The following is a 7,179-nucleotide window of genomic DNA, read 5'->3' on the forward strand; positions in this document are numbered from 1 at the left end:
ACTTGATTCAAGAATATAATGATGTAGATTATTCATGAAAAGTAAAAAAGAATGGACGATGCATTATAAATATAGACGGTCTTGCAAGGGTTACATTAGTTTAGAAGTTGAATTGGTATGATATGGAGCATTTTATTTGTTATTTTTAGACAAGTACTTAATATTATTTAACTGATTAATTTTGGAATTGTAGAGGGAGAAAAAATTAATTATTAAAAATGAGGAAATTGATAGATTGATGATTTGGCGTAAAGCCCGCGAGGATAAATCTGACAATTACATAACAAATATGACGATAACAGAAGTCGTTAAAAATATTATAAATATTTAGTTTTATCTAATTATCATATTACCTAGCTAAATAATATTAGAGTTTTTGGATTGCTTTATTACATCCCTTATTGTAAGATGACTTGTTAGAAAAGGTCAAAGGAGAGTTTAAATCTTCTGGGATGAATGATGTGTTAACTACTGTCCTAGGAAATTGGGAACGCTATGGGTGGTTTAGAAGTATGGGAGGATGTGTAAAATCCCAACTCTATTTTAAAACTGTATGAAAGAATAAGGAATTAACCCCAAAGGATTCAACCGACAACTTCAAATAGCAATCATAGAAGAATAAGAACTTGAAGGTTGCAGTAGAGAAATTGAAGGCTCAACTTGCTCAGGTTATTAATGATCAAACCTGTGAGGCTGTGATATCAAACAAGTCCTCAAACATGAACAACCCAAAATAGAGAGATGATGTGGAGGTTTATGAATGCGACACTTTAAACTGAGGTTCTATATTTCTCAATTTTACGTCAAATTGATTTCTTTCTTTTTTAATTTAGGTATTTATATACAATTTCTTATTATTCTTAAAGGGGGGGAAATGTAATTTGGTTGTGAAACAACGTGAAAATATGGTGACGTACGACACAATACTATCAGAAGGAGACTCAAATATACTGATTCATCATGTTCTCCTTGGGGAAGAAAATTCAAGGTATCTATTGATGTTGTTTTAGATGGAGCAAAGCTTCCAATCCCAATTTGATTTGGACCAATAATTGTCAATGATGTTGTTGGAACAACTATTACTTGGCCTAAAGAGTTGGTAATTTTACCAATGAAGAAGGTACTTTCAATTTTTATGAAAAGTTGGTATTTGAAAAAAAAAACCTCAATTATTATTTGAATACTCATATGAATATTTTAAAATATTATAGAATAATGTGCAACCTCAATCATTTGCTCTTTCGAATATTCATGGTCAACAGGACAAATACAAGGAAATTGAGCAAACATTGCCAATGACATGCAAATATATCTATTTGCATGTTGTCAGATTGATGCTTGAGGATGAGAGTATATACATAAAATTTGATGAATCTATGTTTGGATGTCTTAAAAGTGTACGGTTGTGAAGATAAGATATCTTGCTCCTTATGGAGATGAAAGAGATAGGTGCTAGGTAAATTTTGGTTTATATGGGGTATGTTATGTCTTAAATACAATATTTGTTCACATGCTATATTTTGTTCACATGCTTGTGTGTTGGTTTACATGGGGTATATTTAGATTTGTCGTTACTTTGCCATTACCTTTCAATTACCTTGCAGTCGCCTTTATAAATACTTGAAAAAAGAAAATAGAGTTGAGTATGTCTCATTTGTGGATCCTAGTCGCATACCTGCATGAGGTGTGAGTGAAGAAGACAGTAAATTGTCACAACATATTGCTATTCAGTTGGGAACATCGAACAGAGATAGTATTTGTTTCATCCCATACAACACTGTTGGATCAAGAAGCGCTAGAAGGGGAGTGAATAGCGCTCGTGACTTTCACACATTTCGGATTCGAAAATCCACAAGAGTAAAGCAGCGGAATAAGAAATAAAAACAAGACACAAAGACACCAAGATTTACTTGGTTCGGAGCCTTGGGCGACTCCTACTCCAAGGCCCACGCTCCTTGAGCGTTTACTTTGGGCAACAACTAATATAGCGCAAAAGTTACAATTGAATATTACAATAAGTGCAATAAAAGCTATACCGACAACAAAATGGAAATTTAGAAGTTCCGAGTTGTCGGGGACTTGTCGTAGCTTAGTCGGGTCGTTTCTTGAGCAGCACACGAAGGATGAATAGCTTTGGAATTGATGTTCTGAGTTGTTGGTCGAATACCCCATATAAAGGCTATTGGAGGCACCTCAAAGCCCCTTGAGGGTGCCTCCAACGAGCCGAACCAGCCGCGTGGATAAACACTGAAGAAGTCCTCGCTGATCCTTTTGAAGGTGCCTCCATAAGCCTTGAAGGCGCCTCCAACTTGTCGTTTGAGGTGCCTCAAGCCTCTATGAGGGTGCCTCCAATGTAGCTTCTAACGCTGCTTCTGCCTTGCACCCGAGGCGCCTCAAGCTCCATGAAGGTGCCTTGGGTACTGTTCATCCAAGGCTAATCTTGCTCTTTTGTCCCTGCAAAATATGTTAGTCCACAAACCAACCACATATCCTGCAAAACAAAGTTAGCACAAACAATAATCATAATAATAAGAAAGTTTGACAGTTACGGACTGTCTGGTTCTAACTTCGGATTTCCGACCGGAAACTCTAGGTCGAACCGACGCCTACTGTTCCCTCTTCCGGGGAACGCGTCCTCACCTGCTCCACTCAGGAGAGCATACCTAATGTCAGTCCGGTCCTCCAGACCGACTGGACATTTCGCCTAGGGTTACCACCTCCTAGGGTTTTTCACCACCTAGGGTTACCTCCCCCTATGACCTAAGGTTACCCCCCCCCCCCCTTAAGATTTCCACCACCTAGGGTTACCACCCCCTAGGACCTAAAGTTACCACCCCTTAGGGTTTTTCACCACCTAGGGTTACCACCCCCTAGGACCTAATGTTACTACCCCTTAGGATTTTCCACCTGCCTAACTACAGTTAGGACTTTCCTGCAACCTCATTCGCACACGTTAGATAACAAAATAACTTAACTTGAACCCTTTGTCATAATCAAAACATCGGTTCGATCGTCGGATGCTTCTTGCACCAACAAACACTGGGTAAGATTTTAATTATTTATCAATTCCTACTACATACTAGTCAATGTTATATTGTCATTTGTGCAGGTACCATTGGATCCTAACTATAATTAATGAAGATAAGAATATGATATATATATTGGACTCATTGAGTAACATGAATCGAGACCATGCGTGGCAAACTATTGTGACCAAGTAGGTAGTAGATTATACTGATTATGAATACATTCAATTCATTAGAGGTTGAAAAAATAACTCTATTTTTTACAATGTAGTAGAGTCAAGATATATAATGCATGAAGGGATATTTCAAAAGAATCATATTTTAAACAATTGACGGTATGTATCGTGACCATATATTTAGATGTCAATTAATAATTCTTATTATTTGAATTATGATTTATTGTATGACATTTTCAATTTCCTTAGGGTAATTTAAAATTAAATGGTGGTGTTGAATGTGCATATTGTGTAATATGGTATATGAAAGAATAGTCTTGGATGAATATCCACAATGGGAGAGGAAGATGAATTTTTTTTATTTATAAAATATATTATTTATGAAATATTGAGTCATTTTGCATTGACCTTTAAACGTTTTTTAATGCTTTAGTTTGTAGTATCAAAAAATAAACAGTATTACAATCAATCTCAGTATGATGAAATCAGAAGTGAATGAGATGAGTTCGTCTACTTCTATGTGAGTGCTTAGGTGTAGGTTGTTATATAAATTTTGAATTGTATTTAGAGATTTATGGATACAAAAACTTTTGGATTATGATTAAACATGCCTTTTATGATTGATAGATGTCTTTGTTCAATTTTGGTGGTAAAAAATATTGTATTGTAGTAAAATATTATAATATACACTTTTGTCAATTGAAATTATATTGTAGTAAAATATGATTAATTAATTCAGCATTATAAATAAATGATGGAGTAATGCAACACAAAAGACTTCGATAAATTTAAATAGTGGCGTAGTTAACGAAACTATTTGCTCCGCCACTGATCAAATTTGTGCAGTTGTTCGTATAAATTACTTCGCTAAATTAAATTTTTTATTATAATAAAACATGTTCTATTACTTCTCTACTATGATGAAGTAATACAATAAAAAAATACTTCGACCAAGTCAAATTATGCAGAAGTAAAATTAAACATTTACTGTAATAGAATACAACAATTGTGAAGTATATACATATTTTATTTCATCAATCAAGGTAATCTCTGAAGTAATATACCATCAACCACTTCAGTACTTTTACTGATCTCGAAGAAGTAATAGAGTTTTTTTTTACTTTGAAAATGGTCTAATTTTGAACCGATTTTGGATCGGTGATAGACTTCGATAATTGTGTGGTAAAGTAATAAAGTGACATTTTTACTTCACGTGCTTCTTCTTTGTTATCTATCTATTACTTCGGATAATATCCTAAGTCCATTGCTGATTTGCACATAGTGCTAAATGTATAGGTTTGAAAGAAACAAGAACATCAAACCACAACATAGCTCTATAAGCTAAAAAGAACAAGTCAGACTTGGACACATCTCTTGATGAAATCAAGAAGCATGTTTGGTAAAAAAAAATAAAGAAATATGTTAAAGCTAACAATTTTGACAGAAGACTAGCATTGAAACTATTAAAGAAGAAGTAAAAAGGAATAATAAGATGCCTCAATTGTGACAGGTAATGAAACTATTAAACATCAGAGACATCTGCTTCAAGCTCAAAATAAAGAACAAAGAGAGGGGAAAGATAAGGAGCCTACAAAATCCAAGCACAAAAAACTAAAAACGACTTGGGATGAGTAAGATTAGGGTCAGTATAAATAACTGGCTTAACATTTGTGGCGATCCACATTGAAGAAGAAGATTTCAACTCATTTGAAGAAAGCAACAGTGAAAGAGGACTTAATCAAATGAATTTGAAATGGTAATTGAGGTACGTAGTTTACCTTTTGATAAATTGTATGAGGTAATAGCCATACTTTTCGAGATCGTTTTGTAAAGTTAGAGAAAAATACATGGAATTTAAAAAGATTAAATCTAACTTAGAAAATAAATTAGGAAAGAACTTGAAAATTATCAACTAAAAATCTAAGGTTAAGGGACTAAGTAGATCATTAAATCTAACCTTAAAAAAATTCTCTGTTGGCTCGAATAATTTGAATTTATTACTGAAGAACCAAAGAACAAAGCTTGAAAGAGAAAGCTTAGGGTTTAGAGGACCAAGATACCATTTTAGAAATTCTAGGGGCACAATAAAAAAAGTATCAAAACTTTTAATTCCTCCAAAAATTTTGAATAATCTAGTAGGCAATTTATTTTGGTTGCCCAATTTTTTTTTTAGCCATTTAGAAAAAAATCCTAGAATAGTCAACTACATAAAAAGAATTTTTTTAGTGAATGATTGACTCGCTATGTATCATAAAATAATTTGGTTCAAAATTTTTTATGGAAATTATGGTTCTGTGAAAACATGTCGTCTACTGTTGATAGTTAAAATTTCTTGATTTTTCCTTAATTAGAATTTTTTAATAATTTTCTAAAATAAAATCATGATTCTTGAAATTAGAAGTTTAATTCTAAAAAATGGGAATAATTTTTTCATGAAAATATTTTGCTGTGAAAGGACTGCAATTTTCTGCACGTAGTAAACATTTCAAAAAAAAATTGACATAAAGAAAGTTTTTAATAATTTTCTAAAGGAATTCATGTCTTTTGAAATTAAAAAATAATTCAAATGAATTTTCGTTGAAAATTATTGTTTTTCTATAGAAAATAGTGTGGCCTGATAAATATTTGAGATTTTTCTATGCTTGGACAATTTTTATCAAATTTCTATAAAGGGGAAGTCAATTTGAGTTTAAAGAACGTCAATTTTGGTTATTGATGAAGGGGGAGAATTATTAAAATTAGGGTTAAATACAGGGGGCTTTATATGTATCTTTTATCTTATATGTAATTTTTTTTGTTTGCTATTGATTTAGGACAAACAATAAAAAAAAAAGAAAGAATGTTAAAACTCCAAGTGATTTGAACCACGATTGCTTTGATAGATTGTCAAACTAGTCTAAGTTAGGTCTTTGCTTATGTCATATTGTCTAAATGTACAAGAACTTAGCATAACATACATGTACCCAATGACTCATGTTTTGGAGAAATAAGGTGAAAGATATTGGTATCTCGTGGTAGTTTTGATGTAATCAACTAAATCATGTTAGGTTTTGTTGGTGTTTAACTCTATGTCTAAGTGTGCAGGAGCTTAGGAACACAGGAAGTCGAGCGGAAGACGCGACTAGCGAGAAAGACGGCACGGGAGAGAGTTGACGAGCTCAGTGTGTCTAAGGGACGAGGTGCTGCGAAAGAGTATACCGGCGGACAAGAAGGACGCCCGCAGCGGTCCAAGGAACGAGAAGTCAGAGCGGAAGCCTGCTCGAGGAGAAGGCTGGAAAAAGAGTTCGGGTGAGTCATATTCCGGTTGGCCGAAATCACCCAGGCGATCAAAGCAGCAGAAGAGTGAAAGGAAGCTGGAAATACTACTGGAGGTGCCTTCAAAGGGAATTGAAGGCGCCTCCGCGCCTCACTGTGGAAGACACCTTCCATGAATGGAAGGCGCCTTCGATGAACAGTACGAAGATGCCTTCCAGCTTTATGAAAGGCGCCTTCAACCAAACAGATTTTGCCGTTAGCAATGGATAAACTCTTATCCATTGGCGCCTTGCTGGAGGCACAGCGTAAGACAAGATTTTCTAGGGGCTATAAAATGACCCTTGGATTTAGGAAATATAACACAACACTTGTGATTGATCCATCTTGAATTCTAAGTTGTAATTGAGTGTGTCAACTGTTGTAAGAGGTTTCTCCACTTGAAAGAGAGTTTACTGAGCTTTTATCTTTCTTGAATTAACAACCTCCCTGGTTGTAACCAAGTAATTCGTTGTGCTTCTTCCTTTTAGTTTATTTACTTTGTTTATGCAAGTGTTCGATTTAATTACGCTACAAAGAATGAGGAAGGTTCGTTTTTTATTGCAGAGCTACCCTCCCCCCTTTAGCTGGCCACTACCGGGACCAACAAGTTGTATCAGAGCCAAGTTGGCTTCAGGAGGACTAACCGTCGAACAAAGTACATGAGATGACCGGATCAAGTATCT

This window comes from Zingiber officinale, chromosome 3B, assembly GCF_018446385.1.
Source record: "Zingiber officinale cultivar Zhangliang chromosome 3B, Zo_v1.1, whole genome shotgun sequence".
NCBI classification, from domain to species: domain Eukaryota; kingdom Viridiplantae; phylum Streptophyta; class Magnoliopsida; order Zingiberales; family Zingiberaceae; genus Zingiber; species Zingiber officinale.